This window comes from Opisthocomus hoazin, chromosome 12 (genome assembly GCF_030867145.1).
Source record: "Opisthocomus hoazin isolate bOpiHoa1 chromosome 12, bOpiHoa1.hap1, whole genome shotgun sequence".
Lineage (NCBI taxonomy): Eukaryota > Metazoa > Chordata > Aves > Opisthocomiformes > Opisthocomidae > Opisthocomus > Opisthocomus hoazin.
This window is the reverse complement of record NC_134425.1, coordinates 18,537,965-18,565,863: the sequence shown is the minus strand read 5'-3', so window position 1 is coordinate 18,565,863 and position 27,899 is coordinate 18,537,965. Positions and strand designations below refer to the sequence as shown.

Genomic DNA, 27,899 nt, shown 5'->3' with positions numbered 1-27,899 from the left:
GCATGATACCTAATATAAACATTGCTAATAATGAATGGCCTGTGTTTTTAAGTGTCTCATCTCATCTTTGTGCACACTCGTGTAACAGAAACTTCTTAGAGGCTTTACAGAATCACAGAATGGTAGGGGTTGGAAGGGACCTCTGTGGGTCATCTAGTCCAACCCTCCTGCCGAAGCAGGGTCACCTACAGCAGGCTGCACAGGACCTTGTCCAGGCGGGTCTTGAATATCTCCAGAGAAGGAGACTCCACAACCTCCCTGGGCAGCCTGTTCCAGTGCTCCGTCACCCTCAGAGGGAAGAAGTTCTTCCTCATGTTCAGATGGAACTTCCTCTGCCTCAGTTTGTGCCCATTGCCCCTTGTCCTGTTGCTGGGCACCACTGAAAAGAGCTTGGCCCCATCCTCCTGACACCCACCCTGCAGATATTTGTAGGTATATATTAGGTCCCCTCGCAGCCTTCTCTTCTTCAGGCTGAACAAGCCCAGCTCCCTCAGCCTCTCTTCGTAGCCCCTACGAGGGGCTCCAGTCCCCTCACCATCCTTGTAGCCCTCCGCTGGACTCTCTCCAGTAGCTCTTCATCTTTCTTGAAGTGGGGAGCCCAGAACTGGACAGAGTAGGAGTTGTGTTCTTGAACTGACCCTAGTTAATCCTACAGATTTTACTAGTAAGTACATTTTGCGTTAAAGACTTGCATTTTTAGCCTGAGTGTTTTATGATGCAAAGCTAAAGTCATAGTCTGACTGAACTTGCTGCTGCAGTCTGAGGTCCAGCATTATCTTATAGCCTACAAAATTAATATTTTGTTTTACCAAAATCCTTTTATTGATGAAGTATGAATATCACAATGAATACCTCTTCAGATTGGACTGGAAATTAATAGAATGATGTGGTCATTTGCCATCAGGAGATTGAAAATGCGAGGTTTAGATAACTGGAAATTAAGTATGCATGGTCATAACCACTTCTCCCTTTGTTACCTGTGATTATCATGCATTTTCTTGGTGACTGCAAGCAGATTACTTCTAGTTTTGTTGTATTTTCTTCTTAAAAATAAAAAAAAGAAAATCTATCTTCCCCTTTTTAGAGACGACCCATACGAAACTCATAGATCCAGTGCTTTGGCTTGTATGCATGCTTCAGACAGAGTGTAAGTTGGGCTGATGGGGAAACAGTACAGTCCAGGGAAAGAATTTCATCTTTAACTGGCTTGATCACAGCTAGTGAATGCTTACTGTGTTCCACTGACTGCCATGCCACCAGGTGAATTTATGTCATTTTACTGTCACTTTTGAGGTTACTATAAAATCTAAATGGAAAAAAATACAGATTTCCTTCCTACCCTGCCAAAAAGGTGATGTATTACTGATTTTGTGGCAGGAGACTTACAAGGCTAGAGAGTATTACGTAACACTCCAGACTTTTGTCTTTATACTTTATATATAAGGAAATAATACCTTGAGCTGTTATGCTTAGTCATCTGCTGCAAAGCTCAGTATCCAAATTTTTTACTGGGCCTTCCAATCTAGGGTTCTCCCAAAGAAAGGGAAGAAGCATAATCTGGAATCGTGAAAATCTGGATTATATTTACTTCTAAACTAATAATTTGATAGTTCAAGCTGCTGCATCAACAATCTTATTAAACATTTTCTGATAGACACCTCCCTCAAATCATAATCTCTCGGGTGGGTCCATAGTCATTGGCTACAGAGAGTACTAGTGGGTTCACAACTGGCGAATTTAGCAGATTTTTTGTAAAAACAGCTAATTTGATATGGCATTTATTGTCGGCCTTTGCGGTAATAGTTCATGATTTAAAAAAGTAGTTCCCTGCAGAAAGTTTCTACGCAGAATGCCCGTGGAGAGCCAGTACTTGTAATTGTGATATGTCTAGCTATGACACTTCGATAAGCTGAGCGTTTCTGCATCAGAATGGTAGCAAGTTAAAACATTTTTTCGTTGCACAAAAATGCAGATACATGCAGAGGAAGTATAAGGATCCGTCGGGCTGAGTATGCCTCTCCGGCAGTGACCACAAGCAGATGCGTAGGGAAGAGCAACATAGGACAGTTATTTATGATCTTTATTTTATTGTTCATGATATTTATTCCCTTAAATATCCTCCCTATTAATTGTACAGTTACGTTATTCCCTTCAGCTCTTCAGCCTGGTACAATTTATACTGTACTCTTTACTAGACTGTTACTCCAACCGAGGACTCTGTTGGAGTCATATAGGTGCAGGTATGGGGAGAAGGGGCTGTGCAGACATGATGGCCCATACTGTGAGGTGCTGATGTGGAAATTCTCGGAGAAGCATTGGGCAACAGTGAGTAGCTTAGATAAGGGGGAGAATGGGGAGTTCTGGAATAGAGCCAGCTAGCTGAAAGCCCTGCCTAAATTTACAATAGGGTGATTTTTTAGTACATTAACTGCTGGAAAGAAATGGGCTCTTCCTGCTACCAGTCACAAGAGGTGGAGTGATCTCTTTAAAACCTATGACAAGTCCCCTCGGTACCAACAAAACCCCTGGAATGTCTGCTGAGACACATCTGTGTTCTGTTCATCTGAGCCCCAGCAAGGAGTGCTTTGGTCTGCCAGAGGACTTAGGCCCATGGTATTCTCTGTTTGCCTTACGTAGGTACTAGAAAGGGCAAAATCCCTCTGGGATCTTCAGGAGTGAAGATATTGAGTGTCTGTGGAATACCTAAACTGAGAAATGTGTAGATATGGCACTTCAGGACATCGTTTAGCAGGCACGGTGGTGATGGGCTGACAGTTGGACCTGATGATCTTAGAGGTCTTTTCCAACCTTAATGATTCTATGATTTTGCCCAAGGGGAGGGAATGGAAAGAAAACTGGCTTTGGGCGTGTGTGGTTGGAGAGACCCACAGTGTTTCCAGCCAGATAGAACATGGCTGAAAATGCAGAAAAAGTGTTTTCCACCATGTAAACAGTGTGGACACAAGGAATTGTTTCACAGGATTTATTAATAGGGACAGAAGTAACGTGACGCTATATGCGTTCTTCTGCAGAGAAGTCTTGGATTGTGCACACAAGGGGGAAAGTCACAGTGTTGCTAGAAGGGCTCACAAAGGTCAAACCCTCAATTACAAACTGAATAGGTTATAAATAATACATGTAGGTCACAGACATATCTCTTTTTCCTACGATTAATTATGCAAATCTGGTATTCTGTCTCAGGTCAGACCTATGACCATATGGTGTGTTCCCTTTTTGTGGAAAATTTCTGTTCTACTCCCTCCTCCCAAAAAGGAGCTACTAGCAGAGTTTCAGAACTTCCAAACCACATTTCTTGTTAATTTATTTTGAGCAAAGTGCTTTTTATGGGCTTATCTACTAATTCTTTTGATTAAAACACAGGCAAAACTCAACCAACTTGAACAGGTTGAATGCCACATCTGTGCAGAAGATATCAGCACACTTATATATGGCTCAAAGAAACAGAGTTTAAATTAAAGCAGCTATTGCTATAGAGTGGATAAGCGGCCATTATGAATTATCCTTAATTATAGCGATTTCCTAAAGTAATAAACCTGCTAAATCTTTATTGCAAAGGTTAGTTTACACAGCGCATATAAAATCCGCATGTGCTACGCATCAACCACCAGCTGTCTGACAGTGTGTTGCTATTGCAGTGAGTGTTCACATAAATTTTGTGTTGGTTATATTAACAGTCAGTCCATATCACTACCCACAGATGCCAGTAGACATAAAAATTGCTCTCCAGTGAGCCTAAATATCCCTAGAAGCTAGTTGTGTCTAATGTTCCGTGTAGTATTTGTACGTGAAAGCAGCAGATTGAAAAGTTATTTACAGATGAATATTTCAATCCAGTTAGTTCATATTGGCCTACTTAGGCTTCTTTGCTGGTTTATTTGTATGCTAAATAATTCACTAAAGGTTCTTGTTTACTTTCACAAGTAGTTTCTAAGAAATGCAAACAACAGAACTAACTTTAGGTGCTCAAAAGGCTAAACAGCCCTGTTTTAAATGCAGGTCAGAGCAGATATTTTTGTGTAAATTTTTGGCACAAATGGGTTATTTTTTCCTTAATCTATCCTTTTTCGTGGACAAATGTGAAGTCCTTCAGGGTCTCACCCTTAAGCAGCCAGCACTGGCAGCACGCGGCATGTTGTGGGTGTTAGATGGGTTCTTGACAGCGCGTAGGACTGGCAGGTGCAGCAGATGTGCGATTCCTCCTGCTGTAGGGCATAAATATGGTTTTGTAGGAATTTCTGTGGTACAACATGTGCATACCATTTGTTGCATACTTTGGTTTCCTGATTAATCGAAGCACTGGACAAATTCAGCCACTGCCTGTTGCTTTACTGAGATCCAGGAGCTTAGGAGCACGCCTAACGCAGCAGTGTGTAGATCACAGAGTTCATCTATGTGCTAACTTTTTATTTTATAATATTGATTTTATCATTTTTACTGTTTGTAGTGGGAGTTGCTTTATTGATATTTACTCAACCCCTCTTTGTGCAAACGCTGTAGAATACTTTGTTGCAAGTATTGACATCCATCCTCTGGTTGCTTCACCACCATCAGCTTACTTCACCCAAATGGTATTCAGATGCTGTAATTGTTTCTTGCTATTGATTTTAGATTGCGTTTATAACATGTTTCCAAAGACCATAGCACACATGCTGTGTCTGACTACAGTTTCAGTTCAACTTTTTCAACAAGAATACAAATCACACATATTAAAATTGCAACAGCATAATATTTTGTGTCTAGATTTGAATGGCAAAACTCTCCAGAAAGATTGAGACCAGTCAGTTCTTGAGAGGTCATGAAGTAGTATCTTAATGCTGCCTAGGGAGTAGTTGGTTATTTTTTCAGGCATTCTGAGCTGTTAATGAATACTCTAGCATAATACGAGGGATGCTATACTGTCAATGGTGACCTATTTTTGCACAGATGTGTAGTTGCTCAGGCTGAGGTTCACAAAGACATTGAAGAGCCAGTTAGTTACTTGCCTGCATGTCCTACTGTTTGTAAAATGAGGAGTTTTGGGCACATTTGGTCTTCAACAATTGCTAGAGATGGGTGTATAGTGCAAAATACCTTCTGCGAGCGTTTCTTTAAAGAATGAGTGATGGCACTTGATTTACGCTCAAGTCCCATTCAGGCTTTCCACATAAGTTTTTATGAAGTGAACTGGCCAGAGTGCCATGGAGGCACATGCCGTTACTGGCATCCCCCAGAGAATGAAAACTCTGAATGCAGAATTAAAATACTTGCACTAGGAAATATCCCAGGATGAAGTAGAAACCTATGGTATCACCTAGTAAAATTAACCAGCAGAACACGTGTAACATATCTATTGACTTTTATCAGTTAGATTTTTTATTTTTTATCCAACTGCAGTAGCGCATAATCTTTATTCTCAGTTTAAATAACATTAGCAAACCTGACATAGCCTTCCAAAAAATCAGGGTAAAGCAGGTGGTATAAAGCATAGGGAAATTTCTTCTCTCGTGCCCCTAAGATGTGAGCTAAGTGCCGAATTATTGCTTATTTGACTGGTGGTGCATTTGGCATAGCAAATGCTGTGTTACCCTGCTGGTTATGGAATTAGCTACCTATAGAAGATATCTCTTTGAAGAATGGAACAGTAGTTTTTAAAATTAATTTACATGCTTATTTTTGAAAACTGAATTGCATTCTGTTTAATAAAAGAAGGGTGGTAAATGAAATACAATTAAATACAGAATCCCTAGAAAGGTTGATGGGGGTTTGCACTAAAAGTGTTTGGGCAGTTTTGAAAATTGTATTGAGAAAAATTAAAAAAAATATTTCATAAACATGCAAGAGTGTGTGTTTATGTGGAGGGGCACTTCATTCCACAGGGAATTAGCTCTCCCAAAAGGAGCTGAGTTGAACATTATTAATATTAAAATACAAAACCCAGCTACATTTGCCAAAATGTCAGCAATCAGTTTCAGTCCTTGTGATTGCATCAAATAGAAAACTTGGCCCCACGGTGTTAGCTGTGAGTAAAGACAAATCGGCAGTACTTCTGCAGCAGACAGGCAAAGAAAAAAGGCCATTACGCAATATTAGTGTACGTGCTGCGAGCCATCAGTATTCTGCAGAAGCTGTCCCGTTTGTCAGCGCTGCCCTAATTACTGCAGAATACACATTTTTAAGGAAATGTTTCAATATCATTTTTATATGGAAGAAAATTGATTCCAACTCACGCGTAGCACTGAGAAGCACAAAGTTTATGAAAGAGTTAAAGTACATGCTTTGCGTTTTGATAAGAGAGGGTAAATGTTTTGCAAGCTGCTAAAAATTTGGAGTGCGGCATTTTCAGACTGAAATTGTGGCATCTTCAGACTTATTCTCAGCCTCCCGCTTCCAGAGGACTTGTCCTGAATTCAGGGGAGGTTTCCTCTCTGCGAGGAGCTCAGGACTGGGCTCCGTCATCATCAACTAATTGGGCAGAGATCTGGCAACGGGAGCGTTTGAAAGAAGCGTATGAATGAAGGCAGACAGGCATCCTGCAACAACTGATTCACCCACACAGCACATCTTTGAACTGTCTAAGGCATACCTAACTGTTTACATGCTACCAACAAGAGTAAATACTCTGAACAGAAGGAAGAGACAGAGTTGCTGTGAATAAAGAAAAAGATTACAAGACAGCCCATCTGCTAGAGAATAGCTGTCACCTCTGTTTACAAGCCGGAGGCAGCCCTACCTCATAGCAACTAGAGAGACCAGTTTATTATTCAAACAGGAGAGAGGAAGAAGCTAACTTAGACCTCCGCTTTCTATCTGATACAGTGTCAAAACATCAGTTTCAGGGAATCTTGTGGACAGAATAGTGAGGATCAGTTGAGTCTAAGCACTAACAACAAAATAGCTGAAAGAATCTACAGCTTCAGCAAAGCTAAATGGCTATCTATGCTAATAGCTGTGCAAGGGATTGAACACGCGGGTTGTCGGGTGGAGACAAGAATTCTGCTGAGGCAAGTACTGCTGGCAACAGGGATGAGAATTATATTAATAGCTAGGCTAGTCTTGTTATCCTTAAGAATCCTGGTTATAGTCATTTAAAAAACAACCACCTGTTTGTCATTGTACTGGAAGGTTGAGAAAGGCACTTTAAGCGGGGCTTAAATTGAGCCACCTCATTTTCTTCTTTCTTTGGAATACCTATTGTTTATACATACATATTGTATAGTGGGTGTTGGAATACCCATTGTCTTTGGAAACCTATTGTTTATGCCTACAGCCAGGTCAAGTTTCACTCCTTCCATTAACATCTCCACGGTCAGGTAGAATGGTCACAGTCAGTTTTCGCTGCTCTTATAATGTTTTTGTTTTATCTAGTATCCCTTGGAGAACAGACAAATTGGGTGCATACATGTAGCAGGCCATCTTGACATTGATTTTTGAAGGTTCATTAGATAAATGCTGACATCATAGATTGATGTCTCTTTAAAACAGTGCCTAGCACAGAACCACTGGGGGAATCAAAAATATCGACTTACCGTGTTTGTGCAGAAGGCCCAATGGAGATCTCCTGCATTAATGGGTCCATCAATTTAGGTGTTCTTTAATTATTCTAATTGTACGCCTTGCAGCTGGAAACAGACTTTATTAGGACGTCTGACTAGGTAGTTGCACCTTTCACAGTGAAGAAGTAGCAGTGGAAAATAGTGACTTTTATCTACTTTGTCATCACATCTTGAATTGTTGAGTAATTTTTTTTTTCTTTGTTATAGGCTAATTTGCCTGTGTAACATGATGGTAAAAATGACTAGGGATGCAGTGATGGCCCAGTGCAGAAGCCAAGAAGCGCTGTGGTACTTTAGAGAAATACACGCTGGTAAAATAAAGTTGATGGTTTTGTTCATGTTTAACCCCTCACCCTGGTACCATCAATAGATTGAAGACATCATTTGTATCTGTAAGTGTTTGTTTAATTAAGACCTCCTAAAAATCTTTGCTATTGATTCATTCCATTATCTTATTGATTAACTGCACTGGATAGTGGACGGCAACAGTTTCAGCCTGCTGTCATTTACCCGCAGATGTGAGCAGTAAGCAATGCTCAGCATCCATGGCTGCCAAACCGTCTTGTGTTTTAATGAAGTACTGGCTGCAATTCCCTGTATTACATGAGAAAAGCCAGTTGTCTCCTGCTGGCGGTGTGACCAAGCAGAAAGGTTTTCTTCCAGTTATTCATAAAGCAGCTGCTTACCAGGGAGTGTTAGAAAGTTGTGCTTTGCATTTCTGTGTTAAAATCTAGAGGTTTGAGTCAGAGCAGCAAACTAACACAGATGACTTGCGTATTTCATTTCCACGCTTTTGTATTTGGGTTTTTTCCATACTGGAAAATAATGTAAATTGGGATTTTTTAATAATATGATGTCATATTTGTACCTTGCAGCTTCACCTTGTGTTGTTTGCTACATGACCTAGTATTAATATATGTGTATGTCTGAGAAAAGCATCCCACCACTGCCTCTCTGAAGATTTTTCTCAGGAAAATAATTCAGTATCAACATTCTGACTGCTCAGGAATTAGACTGTCTGGCTACATTTGTGCAACCATATGTGCCCTTGTTTGTCAGCTCTTTGCCAGCTTTTTTGTAAAGTCCCTTCCTTATACCAGTGTGATAGCAACGTGGCACGTAGTACGTTATTTTACAATTCCAGAAATGAGTTTCTGTGCTGAAAGTGGGAGTCTGACAGCTCAGACCAGCGGGTCCAGCTGTCACAAGGTCACACAAGTGTAATGGACCCCTCTGCTTGCCCACCCCCAGGTATGCTGAGTGCTGGTTTTAGAAATGCTCATGCTGCCTCTCAGATTTGTAGGGGCTACCGTTAGTAGCAAGGAAGAGGTGGTGACTGACAGTAAAATTATGGGTAAGTTTAAAGCAAAGGAAAAAACCTAGCCCAGCATTTTCTCCTTCTGTCCTGATGTTTGAGTGACAATCCAGATTGGTCTGGAGTAACTGCCAATATTTCAGTGGAAAATTTTAAAGCATTATGCATGCCATATTGAAGTGTGTCATAGGAAATAGGGCATATACTCTTTATTTTCACATGCAGCTCTTTCTTGACATTTCCAATATACTTCTAGGTGCTGTGGGTGGTCTAGTGAATACCAGTGGGTTCTTTGTTACCAGTGTGAAGGGAGGGCTCAGAAACTCCCCCCATGACAAAATCGCTACTTTTTCTTCCTTTTTTGTATAAAAGGAAAACCTCTCCACTTGGGCTGTTTTAAAATTCTAGCTCAGTTGAGACTTTAGTGTTTAGTTAAGTTTATGTATCTGCTGGCGTGCTTTGTTAATTGAAGCCAAACCCTCAACTTTACCTTGGCAGAGACACTGATTTTGTTGGGTTCCCTGCACCCTGTGAAATGAGCTAGTACCAAAACAACATCCAAAGGACAAATGACTGTCTGCCAGTTACTCTTCAGGGTCTCTGATGGCAGCACCAAGTCCTGACTCAGCCTTTATGATACCTTAGCATGGCAATTCTGAATGCCTCAGGTTATATGTAACTGCATAAATGCTAAAATTAAATCACAAAGAAAAAGGTCTTTAAGTTCTTATTCTTTAAGCCGTCTCTGAGAGCGTACAATAAAGCTTTTTATTCTAGAGTCTGTTTATGTGCAAATAGTAGGTTCTTCTCCTTGGTGTCATGAGCATTTGTAATATTTATGATATAAATAAGTAATGTGCATCACGTATGAGAGGTAATTAGCCAAATTCTGGAATTTTCCAGGACTAGCTTGTTGCAGGAATCTTCTTTTCTTCTCTTCTGGAATTTCTTCTGTTTATTTAACCCCAGTGACTTCATCACTTTGGGGCTGCTGTTGGGGGAGATCCTGGGAATCTCTCAGGTGGCTGGTAATCTTCGGGAAGGGTTGGTCTCAGAACTGACCTGGGACTGAATTTTCTCTTTGGTGGGGAACAAGAGTAGGAACACAAATCTTCGCCTGACAGGTCCATGGAAGACTGAATGACTACGGCAGCATGCTGACTGCTATAGGTTTTAGCGGCAGACTGGGGGTGTGGGACAGCACAGGACTTGTTCCTGAGTTTGGTAGGGCTTTCTCTATTACACTGTCTTGGCATCTGTGTGGTATTCTTTCTGTTCCATATCTGACTTGGATTTTTTGCTTAGCTTCATTCTACTCCTTGTGTTAGGTTCTGAGCACTTACTGTGATTAGAGAACAGACCAAATGCTCAGCCAGAATGGGTATTGTCCAGTTCTTTACCAGTAATTGAAATGATGGGAGAAAAGTTCCATGTGTCCCTTCTTTCTTCATCTACAGAAGGGCTGATTGGATGCAATGTTTGTAAATGACAGTGCAATGCAGTGAATTCACATTAGCCATACCCTGGATGGCTTTAAATTAGCAGAAGTTGGGTATTGGTGAAGCTATATAGAGGAATGGGCTCACACCGTTGGATTGTGAAGTAGGCTTTATTAGTTTATATTCACAGAAGTAAAGAACAATACGGTTTCAGCATGTTTCTGGAAAACAGACTGGTTTTTTTTCTCACTGTTCCAAATTCCAATTACTTTGTAATCTTAATTCACCTGTATCTCTACAGGAAAATGTAGATAGTAGTAATCAATAGTGATATAAAGGGTAGATGTGAGTCTTAGGAAAAATGTCAATGTTTTTTATATTTTCTATAGGGACAAAAAGTCAAATTCTTAAAAATTTGCTGTAACCTTCAATTCAAAAGACACTTTAGCACAGGCTAGTGAAAGTATTTTATGTTCCCAAAAACATGTATGAGTTTTGAGAGGTCTTTTTAATGTATTTAGCTGAAATTGCAAAATGAGAGTTACTTGTTTTGAATATGTTAAAATGAGATTTATTTTTTTTTTACAGTTTGGAAATGCCTTTCCAGAATATCTTTGAAATGTTTAATAAATTGAAACTGACCTTATCCACCTATTTTTATGGTTTCAAGAAATTAGGATTTTCTGGGGAAAATACATTTCATTGAAAAGATCCCAACCAAATCTATTGAAGATTTATTATTTATCGTGGACCAAATCTTGCTTTCTGTACCTACATAAATAGTTAATGAAAGTGCTTCCAAGCATAAAGCATGAACTATTTGGACCAATGTTATAAAGTGCTTTGAGCTGGGAGAAATAGAAGCTGGAACATGGAAGTTACATTATAAGCAGAGTTATTTTTGTTCTGTAGAAAAACTTTTAATTGTCAAAGACTTTAAAAGAAAGTCTCTTTCTTTCCCTTTTGAATCCTACAAGAGTTAACTTCAGCACACATTACTAACGTTTTATTACAGTTGTCAAAAACTTGACACTATTGTTTTGATTACTGAGATTTAGGCGGAGGTCAATTTAACAATTAAAGTCTCCAAATAAAATTTCATGAATTGTCAAACTGAGCATGAGCTCCAAGTGGAAAGGACTTATTTTTAAAGTTGAAATTTTGATGCATAGTCTTTACCAGTTTACAGCTTTGCTGACTGGAGCATATGAAAGCATTTTGCGAGGCATGGTATCTTGGTCTTTTATGGGTGACGAACCTACTACATTGATATAATAGATATCTGAACTCATGCATCACTATGTAACATCAATTAAAATAGGTTATTTTAGAAGAAAATAACACTTGTAATTGCTGAAACTGGCACAAGTGTCTGAAGTTACTTTGAAATCTGAATAGAAAGGAAAGAACACTTTGAAGTAAGGACTATGTTAAAAAGTAATGGTAATCCAATGGGGTGAGGAGTATAGTGTTAGTTTTGCTGGCATATTAGTATAATTTCTCCAAAAATTTGCTCTTTACTCTTTGAGATAGATTAATCCTGAGCATGCTTTCTATATAATACTGAACACTATGTCTAAGTGAATGGGAGTCTTGTCTGAGTAAGAACAGCAGAATAAGACTGTATACGTTAATTTGAGGCACTGCAAACTGAAAGAAGTATGTTTGGAAAAAGTAAACTAAAGCTTCATGAAACTTTCCTGAAGTAAATTCTTCCTATCCACTCATTCCTTGACTTCCTATATAGCCTGTACTGTTCAAATGCAAACTGTGACTATCCTTGTATCTAGCATGTTAGCCAAAAAATGATGTAGAAAACTTTTCTGCAAATAAGATAGAATTTTCACTGATATGAGTAAGTTTTTGTTATTTGCTTGTATTTTCTTATACTATTGGTGAAATTGGTCTTCCAGCAGAGAGTTTCATAGGTCATTCCACACCAATGAGAAAAAAAGTGCGCAATAGCACAATGTAAAAGTAAACAAACAAAAACCTCTGTGGAATTTCTGCTCTGTAAAACATTGTCTTGTGAAGATTTCTTTCTAACTTCTTTTTTTTGCCCTGCATCTGAGCCCGGATACATGCCCATTAGGATTTTTTGGTGGCTGTAGCAGGCTAAAACAATCCCTGCTGTGGCTGCTGGAACACACATGTTTGTTGTGTCCCTTCTTTCCTGCAGACAGCAGCGTAGATTTTTCTGAGTCTTTGGCCAAGGCTACCCCAGAAGCCTTCTGTATATGGGAGTTACTCTGGAAGAAGGATCCAAAGGAGTGGAAATGCAAGTTGATTTTCACTCGCCCCAAAAGACTGGCCTATCTGTATTTTTCCCCTTGCAATTACTCCATTTCTCTGTAGGTAGGCAGATATTTTTTTTCACCTGGAAATGCAACAATGAGCAAACTTGTATGAATTCCTTTTGTTTCCTGACCACTTATTGCTAAAACACTGAAGTTTACTTTTAATCTTGTCTATACGTTTACAAGATCCCTAGGGAAAAGGAGTTGATTTATGTACAGCTTAGCCTGAAGCACTTGCGTCACTGTACAATTTTGTATTACTTGCTTAATAGACCACAAAAGTCAACATCTCTTTGGAAGAACAATTTGTGCTTAAAGTCGTCACAAATTCCAAGAGATCCTGTTAAGGCAGGACGTTGTGAGAAACCCAGAGTTGGAACAAATACTCGTTTCCTAATTATAATGTTAATACTTGGAAAACCTTAAGCCACTCTATCTTGGTTTATGTCAATAAAGGTTTGGTTTCTCTTCTTTCTTTCTTGCCCATCCTGCTTTGGGAAGTTGGAAGTGAGTCAACATTTCTCGCTGCAACATAAGAAGGTTTCAGTTGTCTGTTATTATGGGAGCAGATGCTAGATTACATCTCTGAAAAGAGACAGACAACCTGCATTTAAAATATCTTTAATAAAATGAGGTCAAAAACTTCATAGGTTTGTAGTGTAAGTGAGGTTGGAAGGGACTTCAGGAGTTCTCTAGGCCAACCTCCTGCTCGAAGCATTTTAATCAGTGAGGTCAGATTGGATTGCTGGCGGCTTTAACTAGTCGGAGCTTGCAAACCTCCAAGTGTGGAGACTTCTTTGGGCAACCTGTTCCACTACTTGGCTGTGGTCATGGGAAGAAAGTTTTTTCTTATATCTGATCAGAATGTATCTTGTTTCAGTTTGTGTCTGTTCTCTCTTGTTCTCCTCCTGTGTAGCACTCGGAAGAGCCTGACTCCGGCATTTTCTTGCTAGGCTTCTCATAGATACTAGGAAGCTGCTGTCAAGTCCCCTTAAAGCTGCTACTTCTCCAGGCTGAACAAGCCCCATACCCTCAGCCTCTTCTCACAGGGCAGGTGCTCCAGCCTCCAACCATCTTAGCAGCCCCCTGCTGACCTTGCTTCGCTTGATCAACATCTGTCTGGTATTGGAAGATCTCAGCCTGGACACAATATCTAGATGTGGTATGAAATTGTGGAGTAGCGGGGGAATATTACTTCCCTTGATCTCCTGGCCATGCTTCCATGCACTGGCTCATGTGCAGCTTGCCGTCTGCCACAACCTCCAGGTCCTTTTCAGCAGAGATATACCCCAGACAGTTCTATATCATTATTCCTTCCCACATGCAGGGCTTTGCATTTTTCTGTGTTGGATTTCATAAGGTTCCTGCTGACCCATTCCTCCAGTCTGTGTGGGAACCTGGCCCGTCAGCATATTGAGTAGCAGCCATGTCTCCCCGCCACTGTGATGAGCATGCAGTCCTCTACCTGCTCCAGGTCATTGATGAAGCCATTAAACGAGAGATCCTACTGTAAACCTCTGTGGTACTGCGCTGGCTTGCTGACATGTGGGTGGAGTGCAAGCCATTAAGCACTACGCTCTGAGCCCCCAGTCAGCAAAGCAACTGGGTTTTTTTTCACCTTTCTAGGTGTCCATTCAACCTGGGATGATCTTTTTTCCTGCAATATTTGTTTGTTGGTGCCTATATCAGACAAATCCTGCATTTGGTCACACGCACAAAACCTTTGGTTGTTCAGTGTCTTAATTAGGTTCTATGTAGGTGAAATGCAATTAAATCATTAGTCTTACAGGAGCATAAAAGTGATGTATAGCCATATTCATGCCAAGTTTTAACTAGCACTTTAAAGTTTTCATATTTGAAAGATTAAAATAATAGCAATTCCACATTGCATCCGTATAGTTTGCAGCATGAGCCCACTTACAATAATCACTGTTAAGAGCCTGCCAATGTATATTTTACATCAGTCTAGATTCAATGTTCCACAGACCCAGAGTAGGAGTTTTGTTAGGTTCCATTCTGAAAAGGTTTGTTTTATATGGGTGAAACTTTTTTTTTCCCTTCAAATAGGTATTAGTTACAGAGAAGAGGTATAGTATAACATTGCTCATCTTGATCACTTTATTCATGTTAATTTCACTAATAATTGTCATAGGATGTGGCATGTGGTATATGCTTTTACGGAACTGCGCAGTGTACATTTGCACGGGAAATTAAGCACTGAAGGTGATATAAGATTGATGAGAAAAAGCACATCATAGTATTACAAGCTGTATCAGATTCATGTGTCCAGCATTGGGTGTAGGGGAAGTGCATGAAAACCAGTGTATGGATGCCTGGTTCTTCTCGAACTATCAAATACAAAGCCACACATGAGCAATTTTGAGAGAGGAATATAACCCCCCTGGTAATATCAAGCTCTTGAGTTCTTTTGACAGCACTGATAAATCCAGCTGATTTATAGAATAACGCATTGTCCATTCCTTCAGACAATTGCAATTACCATCCTCACTTGGTCATATTGAAATGATTCCATTTTATTTCTGGAAGATTCGTTTCTAACAAAATACAGATTTTTAGCAGTTTCTGTTGTGATGGATAATTTTACTGATTTCAGGCAGCAACTAGAGCTTCTAGCTGCCTCCTACAGAAGTCATGAATTGTTCTGTGTATTCATTCACGTCAGTATTACGGATGTGTTTCATTCCACAGATCGCTAAATTTTCCAGGTGTACTTATGCAGGCTGTTGGATCTCTGTGTAAGAGAATCAGTAACTCTGTTGAGACCCATGTCTGAAGATGAGCGCATGCTGAATGAATTTGTGGAGTCAGAACCAGAGTATACAAAATTTTGTGGGATTGAGTTAACAGTTTATTGAGGTGTAGGGTCGATAAAGTACTTCAGTATGCCTAAGTAAAATGTCTTGATTTTATTTTAATCTTGAATTTTCCATCAAAAATCTTTCTGTAATTGTTCTTTCAGTATTTTTGAAGGGAAAAGAAATAATCAGCTTTTAAAAGACAGCATGACCAAGTATCTTAATGTATAAGTATAAATGCTCTAGGCAGCTTGTCTGTTCCACTGTTCCTTGTGGAAAATCTACATGTTGCCATCTTCCAAGAAGACAGAAATCTGAACTGCAGTTCATCTGCTGGATTTTTTCTGTAATCAATATAACTATATTGTCTTGAAATAAGTGTATGGTTAATCTGATTGACATTAGCCCCGTTCTGCACATACCTAATACCTTTTGACTATTCTTAATGTAAATATATAATATTCTTCACAAGCCTACCTTATATTTGATGAAAACATTTTTTTTTAAACTGGCTTGTTGGTGTTGGTTTTGCACTGTTTCTTTTTCTGTATTAGCATCTCCATCACACAGATTAATTTGAACATTCTTCTTTGGAAGACTATCAGGTATCAATTTAACTTCTTCATTAAATTTATACCGTATTTCATTTGCCCATTCTTTAGCAGAATGTGCATTTTGATTAAGATAGTGCTGTGATGTTTTCCTTTTATTCCCCAGCAGCAATTCTGTTCACTGATGATTACAAAACTAATAATTGCTGAGTGTATGGTGTCACTTACCATTTCCTACCTTGGAGTCTCTCCTCCACTGTAAAAGAGAGTAGATTTGCTAATGCAGTGACCCATTGCCCAGCCATTTTGTGTCTTGCAGGACAGTGATGTTTGCGTGTGACAATTCTCGTGTCATTCCCACAGTTTACCAAGGATGTCTGATCAGCATAAGCTCAAAGCCTGTCGTGTTCCCAGGCCTTTTTCCTCAGTGAGACTGCTGAATGAAACAGATTCAGAATAAACTCTTTGATGAGTATAAAAGTACAGACAACAACATTGGCTAGCAATGAAGAACAGGTTTGAGAGTCTGAAAAATTCTCGTCTGAAGATTAAAGAGTGTGGGTGTTACATAATCAGAGATAATAAGAGGTAAAAGAGAATAACTGCAACAATGAAGAACAAAACATGGCATGATGCAGCCCAAGGGAAGGCAGCTGAGGTCGAGCATTCAGTAATGGTTGTAAGTCTTCAGAACTTTGGAAGCATCAGCGTCATGGTGAGAAACATGAAAACAACAAATAAAACACTGATGTACCCTGCTTGAGAGATACAGCCAGACAGAGAAAATAGTTTTGTTACAAATACTCTAGAAGAGATTGTGTGTGTATACCATACAAAAAGTGCAAAAAGGATGAAGACAAATACCTTAATTATAGAAGTTATAGTTGTTACAGAAAGACAAAAATGGTGCTTTAAGGAGCTGCGTGGTGCTGAGATTATTGCAGGTGACGGTAATCCCACCACTTCCAGACAACTGAGCAAACCATGAAGAAATGCAACTGGCACTGAAAGTGCTTTGGTGCAACAAAGCACCAAGTGTTGGAAACATTCCTGCTGAGCTGCTAAAAGGAGCAGAGGCAGTTCTGTTGGAAGCCTTTAAGTGGAGGTATGAAGATTTTTAAAGGTATAATTTGGAGATCTAAAATAAATTTAAACAGATAAAAATTGGGTTGTAATTAAAAAAAGAGGGGCATGTAGAGTACCACTGCATCCAGTCCTTATTACAGCCCACAGGATTCTGTCTTTGATACTGATCTATAAGCTTGCTTACTATTTGGCAGAAATAATAAGAAAATATTGGCAAGCCTATTACAAGAAAAACATGTCCACTGTGAATAAAGTCTTTTTGTTATTTCATATTGGTGTGGGGCTTGGAAAAAGCTTACACAAATGACCTCCACCAGCTTTTGGACAGCTTACGATGACATTGTTTTAAAGAGATGTAGGCAGGCGAAAATATCAAGAAAAATGGCATACAGATCAGTAAAAATTAAACTGGTTTTATCATGTAAGGCAACATAAGCACCCAGACAAGCTTGCAAACAGTTTACAATGATAATCATGCGATATAGTTTATGTACCTAGAAGCATTGATTACTAACAACAAGGAGAAGAAAAAAAGGCACAGTCCAAGCAACACTACATGTTTGCCTCTCACTTTTATCTGTTGAGAATTGTTAGTTTCAATGACCAAGGTAAAACAAGCCTGAAGATGTGCAAAGCTATTAAAAAGAAAACAAAAAATCTGTTGTTTTCCATCTGTTTGAGGGCTCTGCACTTATGGTAAAGGAAATTGAGCAATGCTGTGGAATAAAATAGTGAGGCACATTTTTTGGGTGGCCCAGAGAATGACTGATGTACTAAAATGTAGTGAGGAACTGTGGGAGGTTGACAAAGAAGCAAGTGTATGAACATGAAACCAAGCATATTCGAGGCCAGAAGTAGCAAAAAGGTCAAAGAGACCAGCTAAGTGTCTGTTGGAAGCTCATTCTTTTGGGGCTTGATCTTATGCCAACCACGGAGAAGAAGAAGCAGTAGTAATTGAATGAGTCCTGACATACTTAATATGAGTTACAGCAATAGAGAAAAGATACTGCTGACATAAAGTGCGGCAAATTATGAGTGCAGCTGAACACCTTTAGGGTTCATAGGGCCTAGCAAATTTTTTTTATTTCTGGTAATTCTATAACAACAAGCAAAATTTTTATTATGGATCAACTGTACTAACTGGGTTTTGACCAACAATTAATTAAATCCATTATCTACATTATTCTAGGGTACATGGAAGGGTGGAATTTAAAGCAGATATGACTTATTTGGTCATTTGAAGAATCTGGGATCAAATGTGAAAGCAGTGTCCTGCTCCGATTTCTTTTCTAGGCTGCTGTGCTCGAGCCCCTTGAAAGCTGTCTGTGTTTCCTACCCATGTGTTCTAGTATCCTGTTCTTGGCAATATGCCTGCTATTTAAGGTTACTTTCGTTAATCAGCCAGAAGTTAATTTCTTTACAGGCAGAATCTCTGATCTCATTATGTTGTCTTTAAAGCTGAAGGCCTCAGGTGGGGTTTTTTTTTTTCACTTTGGTATCACTGTAAAAAGATATTCTGAAGTTAAAGAACTGTGTCTCCTGGGACTTATTTGGTAGTCTTTGAAAAAGTGGCAGTTTGGGTAATCATAAAATAATATTCACATTTTTGTTTAAATATTACAAAATCCAGTGACTGATGCAGCTGTGGAATGTGGTTCGTGTCCTTAAAATAGCTTGTGCTCCATGGATTGCCTTGCGATGGTACATAGCAGAATTGTTCTCACAGCCTGCTTGGTCTCAGGGCTAAACAAACAATCGCGTCAGCGGTAACATGACAAAATCACTTTTCCTGCCCTGTGACATCTAATTCTCTTTCTAGGGGTTATATGTGCATATTTTAGCTAATAGCTATGCCTCTCCATGTTGTACTCCTTTCTGATTTTTTTTATAGCAGCCAACGTGTTTGAAAGTTTATATACTGATCTGTGACTCCTGTGTAGTACATCTGTGCTTTGGGATGTTTCTTTTCAGAACGGGCTGATCACTTTTTTCTTTTTACTTTTTTTTTTAAGATAGATGGCCATTACCAGTACATGAGAACAACAGTCAAACTTGATATGTTGCATATACTATGAGTTTAATGTTTTTTCCATTGCACTTCATTTCCCTAATGCTACCTGAGGTATTCCGAGACATACACATCCCTGTCTTTCTGTCTTTCAGAGTTAACTTCAACTGGAGCAATAAAATCCGGGTGCTTTTTAGAGCATTAAATCTGGCGAGTGGAAATTTGTCATGATGTCTTTCAGGACCACCAGGTGTATGTGAGATAGTGGGAGAGTTGCTCCACAGGTAACTGAAATCTCTGTGAGCAAGCCTAGTACATGAAGAAGCCATTTGTATCCCACTGAGTCCCGTAGCGCTGAGCACATTGCTGAGATTTACACAAGTCCAATCTCTGCAACTGGTAAGATGGCTGCAGCAGGGGTGACCTGAATTGCTGTGTCTCGTGCCTCAGAGGCTGTGGCACTAGTGGGGTTTTCGGGTTTTCATTTGTTTTGGGTTTAGCTGGGTCAAAGCTACTGCGATGGGTGGATTTAATTAAACTCAGCAGCTGGGAAGCGGTTAGGTGGAAGAGCTCAGGAAAGGAAGCCGCGTTGCCTCTTGGGCATGGAGAGGAAACACGGGGTCCAAGGTAACAGACTGGCAAAGGCCCTGCTTGTCTGGTGCCATATCTTACTTAGGTTTGCCTCAGTGCTTTTAGACAGGCTTGTTGTCAAAGGTATTGATTAGATGTTCTGATAATCTGGCAAGCTTCCTGATGTGTTAAATTTCCTTCTTTCACGTGGCATTAAGTGTGGAAGAAGTATATGTAACTGCAGAAGTAACTCTCAGTGGACACCACCAAAGTATGACTGCTTGCCATCAGTGCTGCTGCGCGTGCCAATTCCAATTAGTCACCTGCCAGTCGCTTTTAACACTTTCTAGCCATTCTGTGTACCCCCACTAATATACTATGTACTTCTAGAGTTTTAATTTGTTTTCATTAGAAGAGATTACACAAAAAGTTTTCATCAGACATAAAAAAAGTCTGAATTAAATTTCTGCTTCGCTTACAACCTGTATTTTTAAAGGTGTGTATTCAAACTCAGAAGTGGGCAAAGGAAATATGGACTCCGGGATAGTGAAATGTTGTATGTAAAGCAGTTTGTCAGAACAGAAGCAAATGTAGCATTTGAACCTAAGAAGTTAAAATTTGAAATGCATCTTGGAAGAAAACCGAACTTTACTTAAGCTTCTGATTTCTTTTGCATAGTAGTTTGATAGTTGTTGTATGAGCAAATTCTTACGGTGGAAAGTATTATCAAGTTTTCAGTCTACTTCAGCTTGTGCTGTGAAGCAGTTACAGTGTGAGAGGAAGGGCGGGCTTTTTCAAGACCTCTTCCTTTTTATTGCTGCGTGCGCGCACAGTAACAACTTCCATCCTTCCCGTTTTCCATCACCGTGAGCACAGAAGGGCTGTTACTGCAGGCGAGGTCAGGCGTCATTGCTAGTTGTGTCTAAAGGGCCTCGGGCGATGTCCCAGCTACTCCACAGCTCCTCCCTTGCTGCCACGATGCAGAACAGTGGTAGGGCAGCCAGTGAGCCTTGCTGCAGCCCACGAGACGGTGCCCAAAATTCCCGTCAGTCAAAATAAGACCTAGTACAGCAAAAAATGGGTTAATCATTGTATCTTGACTTCAGCAAATGCACAATAAAGAGCTAGATTAGTAGCGAGGAAAAATGTATTGCAAAACTGCCACAGTAGTATGAAAAATAAAATGATTTAATTGAGCAGTAGTTCTGTTACCATAATCCTAATGATAAACTCTATTACAATAATAATAGGAGAAAAACTAATTGTGGCGAGGACAGGACAAATCTTTTTTAATCCTCGTTGTCATCTCAACTAAATCCAAACCTATTTGTATTAACCTTTGCTGACAGAGTCACATGAGGGACATAATTTTTTGTAATTTACCAGCAGTAGATCTAACCTTTCTTCATCAAATATTCATAAAGGCATGATTCTCAATGATTTTCTGTCTCTTTTCATATTTACAGCTTGTTGTCTTCTTCCTTTTTACTATAATTTGAACACAATTGAAGTCAGATGGAATTAAAGTTAAATTGCTTTAGTGGCTACGATACCTGAAAGCAAAGAATAACTAATTGAAATTTCTTACAAGTAGAGATCATGCTGTACTCTGCTGTGACTGCGTTAAACAGTCCAAATGTCCTTGCCTTTCGAGGGGAAAAACCACCCCAGGTTAAATGGCCTCAGTTCTTGTCACTTGCGTAACTGTTTAAAGTGTGTGTGTGTGTGTGATGTATCTGCTTAAAAACACACATGGAGTTGAAAGGATGTAGCTTTACTGGGTGCTTGGACAATGTATGTGAGCCACGGCAAGAAATGCTGTGGGCTTGATTCCTCATTTAGGTGTAAATAAGAATAACCATTGATCTCAATTCAATTATGCTAGTGTAAAACTGATGTAAAATGTTGAAGATAAATCAGTTTCATTAAGGCAGTATAGGACTGGTATGAGACTTGGACTATGCATCTTTTTCCGTCTAAGAAATTTAAATCTGAAATACAATTATATACTAGCTGTGGAACGACCACACTTCCCAGTGAGTATTTTTTAATGAGGAAATAAAACTCTCTTAATGCATATAGAAGGTATAATGGCAAATATTAAACAATTTCATATACTTAAAATATTATAATGTGAGACATTCTCAGAAATACTTTAGACTGGTAGATTTGAATTTCAGATGACTAGGTAATTGTTGTAGACATTCTTTGCATCGTGCTATGAACAGAAATTATGCCCAGGAGTAGCTCTAATAGACAGTTTGGTATCACCGTGCTTATTCTCTCAGAATAGAGTGTAAGGGGAAACGATATAAATGATTTAAAATAAGCATAGCTATAAAATGCAATGCTTTTTAAGTAAACATAAAATGCATAGGCTTTTTTTTTTTCATGCAGTGCTTTTTAAGGAGACATAAAATGAGATGCTTACTTTGTCTTCCTCATTGTGTTCTCCAATTCTGGGTGGACGCCAGGCAGTAACTGAGCTGTTAGGACCTTGCTTAACATTTTTCAGGTAGGGCTGTCATTCTTTTTGTGAGCAATCCCTACTGTCTAATGCGATGAGCTGCCGAGAGCCGTCAGCTCCCATTTTCATCACGGAGAGCTGGATGTTCAGCACCTTCTAGCATTAAATCTCTAGAGAACAGAGGGTTCTAGCAGCTCCTAAGTAGTGAGATATTGCTGAAAATTAATGAAGAAAATGTCTCAAAGATAGATTTGTCGTAACTTTTACTTCCGTGGAGAAGTAGAGAGGGCTCTGTTTCTTGTGCCAGGTTTCTGTATAGCAATGATCAGATGAGGATTACTGATGAAAAACAACTCGTTTCTTTCTGCAAACCAGTTGTCATCCATGAAGGAGTGGATGAAGGGCCATTAGCTGACAGAGCACACTCTGAACTTTGAAGGAAGTGTTTTAAATGTATTTTGTCACAGAATTACACTTCTGGAATTTTTGCAGGTATGCTAAACACACCTGTAATCTCTATTTCCTTTCGCTTTTCAGCCTGCTTGTTTCTTTGCCTGTGGCATCCTTTGTAGGGGTTGATGCTGACTGGAAAGTGCGTGGCCTGTTATTGCCAGAAATAAGAGAGAGAATGGAATGGTGAGAAGGAAGCAGTAGTGGGCTGGTGGGAGGGAAGCTTGCCCAGTGAATTAGGGACCGCACTAACAACGGTGAAGTTAATTCAGTTCTTGCCTAGTTCGAGCGCTGATTTCCCGTGCATTGAGAGCACATTGTTGTGACACCAGAAGGGAGCTGTGAGGTTGTCGGATGGAGCAGTGAGGAGGGCATAGAAAGTAGTTAAATATGCACTAGAAACAGATGAACCTACAGGTAAATAGCATATACTGAAGCTTTTATTACAACATGTAATCTTTGTTTTAAATTTGGTATATTAAAAGTTAGATGTGGAGGTTTTAAAGAACTTCTTAGTTGAAATCAAATGAAACGCTATGGAGAAAAATGCAAGAAAGCTGTCTTGGAAGTAGAACAAGTTATTAAAAAGGCATAGAGAATTAAAGAAAGTTGTTACTTCATTTCAGCTTTGCAGAGAATTAGAGCAAATAGTATGTATGACGTTGGTTATTCTAGCCTTAGTCAAAGAAAAGCACTTTCTATATCCATAATAATAATGAAATTAAGAAGAATTGTTCCTATTAAATGAAATATATGTGTATTTGACGATTTGTGTTATGATTACTAATTCACAGAAACAGAATTTTAAAATTACCAAAATGAAAAGCTATCTAAATTTTCCAGTGTTAGGGTAATGCTGAATTAAGTGCATTTATTTTATATAATTAGAACTTTAAATTAATTGTGTAGAGCTGTAAATAAAACAGTTTTGTAGTAATTTGTAAAACTACAGTTCCTTTCAGGTGACAGCATTAAACACTGCAGATAAAATATTCATAAACCCCATAAGTAGTAAAAATGGCATTTTCAGGCCTCTCCTCATTATCTTTAGAGGTATAGCCAGCTGAACATTTTGAAGTGGAGACAGCCTTAAAGAAAGCAATCCAAACAATTAAACATAACTGCCATCTTCTCATCAGTTTTTGGTTTGAAACTATGGTTTATTCTTACAGCTCAGACGACTGCAGCAAGGTAAATTTAGATGAGGTGCCCCAGGCCATACTCGAATCTGGGGACAGATTCAGGAGTTACACAGATAGACCAGAAAAGGGTGTGTGCGATTTGTCACCATTATACAGAATTTACTTCTTTCTTGCGAGTGAAAAAAAGAAAAATTGTAAGATAAAACACACCAATTTATTCACTGAGTGTGCTCATATTTGTAGAATTCTACTGAGAAAATTATGGTAAAAATACCGTATTTTAACTATGACCAGCACAGGAGGAAAATCGCAGGACTAGATTCGTGACAAACATAATACCCTGTCAAAGGGCTTACGGCAGACGCAGGAAGAACCTGGTCCTGTTCATTCACCAGTAGGTGGGATATAATAAAGAGAATCTGAAACCAAATATTTATGTGTGAAAGAAATAGTTACAACCTAGACATTTTTTCTCCCGCTTTTCCATATCACAGAATCACAGAATGGTAGGGGTTGGAAGGGACCTCTGTGGGTCACCCAGTCCAACCCTCCTGCCGAAGCAGGGTCACCTACAGCAGGCTGCACAGGATCTTGTCCAGGCAGGTCTTGAATATCTCCAGAGAAGGAGACTCCACAACCTCCCTGGGCAGCCTGGTCCAATGCTCCGTCACCCTCAGAGGGAAGAAGTTCTTCCTCATGTTCAGATGGAACTTCCTGTGCTTCAGTTTGTGCCCATTGCCCCTTGTCCTGTTGCTGGGCACCACTGAAAAGAGCTTGGCCCCATCCTCCTGACACCCACCCTGCAGATATTTATAAGCATTTCTAAGATCCCCTCGCAGCCTTCTCTTCTTCAGGCTGAACAAGCCCAGCTTGCTCAGCCTCTCTTCATAGGAGAGATGCTCCAGTCCCCTCACCATCCTCGTAGTCCTCCGCTGGACTCTCTCCAGTAGCTCCTCATCTTTCTTGAACTGGGGAGCCCAGAACTGGACAGAGTACTCCAGTTGAGGCCTCCCTAGGGCAGTGTAGAGGGGAAGGAGAACCTCCCTCGACCTGCTGGCCACACTCCTCCTAATGCACCTCAGAATGCCATTGGCCTTCTTGGCAGCCAGGGCACACTGCTGTCTCATGGTTAACCTGTCGTCCACCAGGACGCCCAGGTCCCTCTCCGCAGAGCTGCTCTCCAGCAGGTCCACCCCAAGCCTGTACTGATGCATGGGGTTGTTCCTCCCCAGGTGCAGGACCCTGCATTTGCCTTTGTTGAATTTCATCAGGTTCCTCTCTGCCCAACGTTCCAGCCTGTCCAGGTCACGCTGAATGGCAGCACAGCCTTCTAGTATATCTACCACACCTCCCAGTTTGGTGTCATCAGCAAACTTGCTGAGGGTACATTCTAACTCTTCATCCAGGTCATTGATGAAGAAGTTAAACAAGACTGGGCCCAGTACTGACCCCTGGGGGACACCACTAGTTACCGGCCTCCAAATAGACTCAGCTCCGCTGACGACAACTCTCTGAGTTCTGCCATTCAGCCAGTTCTCAATCCACTTCACCGACCACTCATCCAGCCCATACTTCCTGAGCTTCCCTAGGAGAATATTATGGGAGACCATGTCGAAAGCCTTGCTGAAGTCTAGGTAGACAACATTCATGGCTCTCCCTTCATCTACCCAGCCAGTCATGTCATTGTAGAAAGCTATCAGATTGGTCAGACACGATTTCCCCTTAGTGAATCCATGCTGACTACTCCTGATAACCTTCTTTTCCTCCACTTGCTTGATGATGGCCTCCAGGACAGGCTGCTCCATCACCTTTCCTGGGATGGAGGTAAGGCTGTAGTTCCCTGGGTCCTCCTTCTTGCCCTCTTTGAAGATTGGAGTGACACTGGCTTTTCTCCAGTCCTCGGGCACCTCTTGTGTCCTCCAGGACCTCTCAAAGATGATGGAGAGTGGCTCAGCAATGACATCCGCCAGCTCCCTCAGCACTCGTGGGTGCATTCCATCGGGGCCCATGGATTTGTGGACATCCAGATCACTTAAGCGATCCCTCACGCAGTCCTCCTCGACCAAGGGAAAGTCGTCCTCTCTGTAGGCTGCTTCTCTTACCTCCGGGGCCTGGGATTCCTGAGGGCCTGCCTTGGCACTGAAGACTGAAGCAAAGAAGGCATTCATTAGCTCTGCCTTCTCCGCATCCTCCGTCACCAGGACACCCGCCTCATTCAGCAGCGGCCCCACATTGTCCCTAGCCTTCCTTTTGCTGCTGATGTAGTTGAAGAAACCCTTCTTGTTGTTTTTGACATCCCTTGCCAGCTTCAATTCCAGGTGGGCCTCAGCCTTCCTCGTCGCATCCCTGCATGCTCTGACCACCTTCCTGTACTCTTCCCAAGTGGCCTGCCCCTCTTTCCACATTCCATGGGCCTTTGTCTTCCACCTGATCTCCGCTAGAAGCTCCTTGTGTAACCATGCAGGTATCACCTCATTTTATGAGGTTCCCCCAGTGTAGAAGTTTAGTATGACCGGTAGTTGATGCAGTGAAAAGTTCTGTAGCTTTCCAGTGTAGCTGGTTACTCAAAAATAAAAAAGACATAGAAGGAAACCACACTGGGTTCTCACACATTTCATATTGTGTATGTAATTTGTTTTTTGTAGTAAGCTGGTTATGTTGTAATAGGCCAAACTGCTTGCTCTTGTGGGAATATGATGGAGGATTCTATACAGGGAAAACACACCGAGTTCATAATTCATGCACATAGTGAAAGCATGGTTTTACTCTGTTTGTATTCTATAGAGAGTGCTTAAAAGTGTCTGACGTGGTTACAGGTGTTTCCAAGAAAACTTACTTCCTGCTGGTATGTTCCTGTCACCTGATTTATGGCAGTCCAAAGGAACAAGACAATTAGGAGTCACTTGGAAAGTTACACTTTTCTTGAGCAGACATGAATCTTGATGTAAGCTTTGAGTTTAGAATGTCTTTGTATGTAGAGAATTTATGATTATCAGCATAATTATAATGCTCATGGTAATTCCAATAGGCAGTGGTCAGATGAATCTGAGACACTTTAGTTTGTGTAACTGGTCATCTAAAAAGCATGAACTGCAAGTTAGCAGTGTGCTGAAAAACTTGACTTGCCATCAGTCCCTTGGAAAGGCAGGAGGTTACTGGGACTAGTCAAGTTGGTCTCGTGGGTAGCCAGTGAGGCCTCGCAGTTTCCCAGGTGACCTTGGTCCTGTGATGCACTGTAAAAGGCCTGGCTTTCTCCATTAATAGTTTGTGAGAGCTGGAAAGGTGACTGGTAATACAGCTGCTTTCTACTGATGCTTCCGTAATGACTTTTTGAACAAGCAGATGATGTCCTTTGATTCCGTATGACCTAGTATATTCTGAGTGCTTGAAGAGGAATGAAGTAAATGAAGCAATAAAAATTCTGTTTAATTATTTTTTTGTATATTGAATGCTTTTTATAAATCGCATGATGATTTATAATATTAATTAAATATATATGTGTGTACATACCTTTTGGCCAATTGTCTTTTCAGTTAAACCTATGTATATTAAGAAGTTAGACTTATACCTGTCTGTAACAAGTGCCAGAGAATGGAGAATATAGATGCTTCGAAATGTTTTTGTTCCCAGCGTCAGGGTTTTTCTCTCCATAGTGGTCCTGGGTTCAGAGGTTAAGCTGATACTTTTGGGACTTTCACAACAGAAGTCTTCTCTCTTCTGTCATTCTCCTGGAGTATCCATTCCAATTAGAATGTATAATTTTACAGAAAGATGTATTACAAGGGATTTTTAAAGTCTTACTCTAAGATCATTAAAGAACAGTTGTGTAAAAGTTTGAGCATCGTTGTATTTAGGATTTTTGTGTCAGCTGTTTTGACTTCTATCACAAGTTACTTAATTTTATCCTTTTATCCCTGTGTTAGCTGTGTAACTGCATGGTTTCTAGGCAGGAATCTTTTCTTGATTTGAAGATGTCAGAAATGAAGAATATTCTGTTCCTTTAATAGTTTGTCCCAGTGTGTGATTGACTTCATTGTAAGAAACAGGCACATTTGAATTTCTCTGGGTTCTTTTTCAAATTCCATCTTCCTCTGCTAGACAAGAGGGCTCTTTCATACAAGATATTTTCCTTCAATCTATCAGTTTTAAATCTGGTAAGTGAAGCAAATTGAGTTAATCATTATTGCGTGTTTTCCACCTAGCTC

The 27,899-nt window shown here is 40.1% G+C and overlaps 1 protein-coding gene across 6 annotated transcripts in view; it reads left to right on the top strand.

Moving 5' to 3' along the window:
• Nucleotides 1–27,899, top strand: part of FTO (FTO alpha-ketoglutarate dependent dioxygenase) — a 251,628-nt gene that overhangs the window by 207,852 nt on the left and 15,877 nt on the right. The window contains exon 9 of one of the 6 annotated variants that reach the window (XR_012765343.1): nucleotides 19,221–19,349. The exons of the other annotated variants lie outside the window; for them this stretch is intronic. The gene's annotated coding sequence lies outside the window, so the exon portion shown is untranslated. The remainder of the gene's footprint in view (nucleotides 1–19,220; nucleotides 19,350–27,899) is intronic. 6 annotated transcript variants of the gene reach the window in all.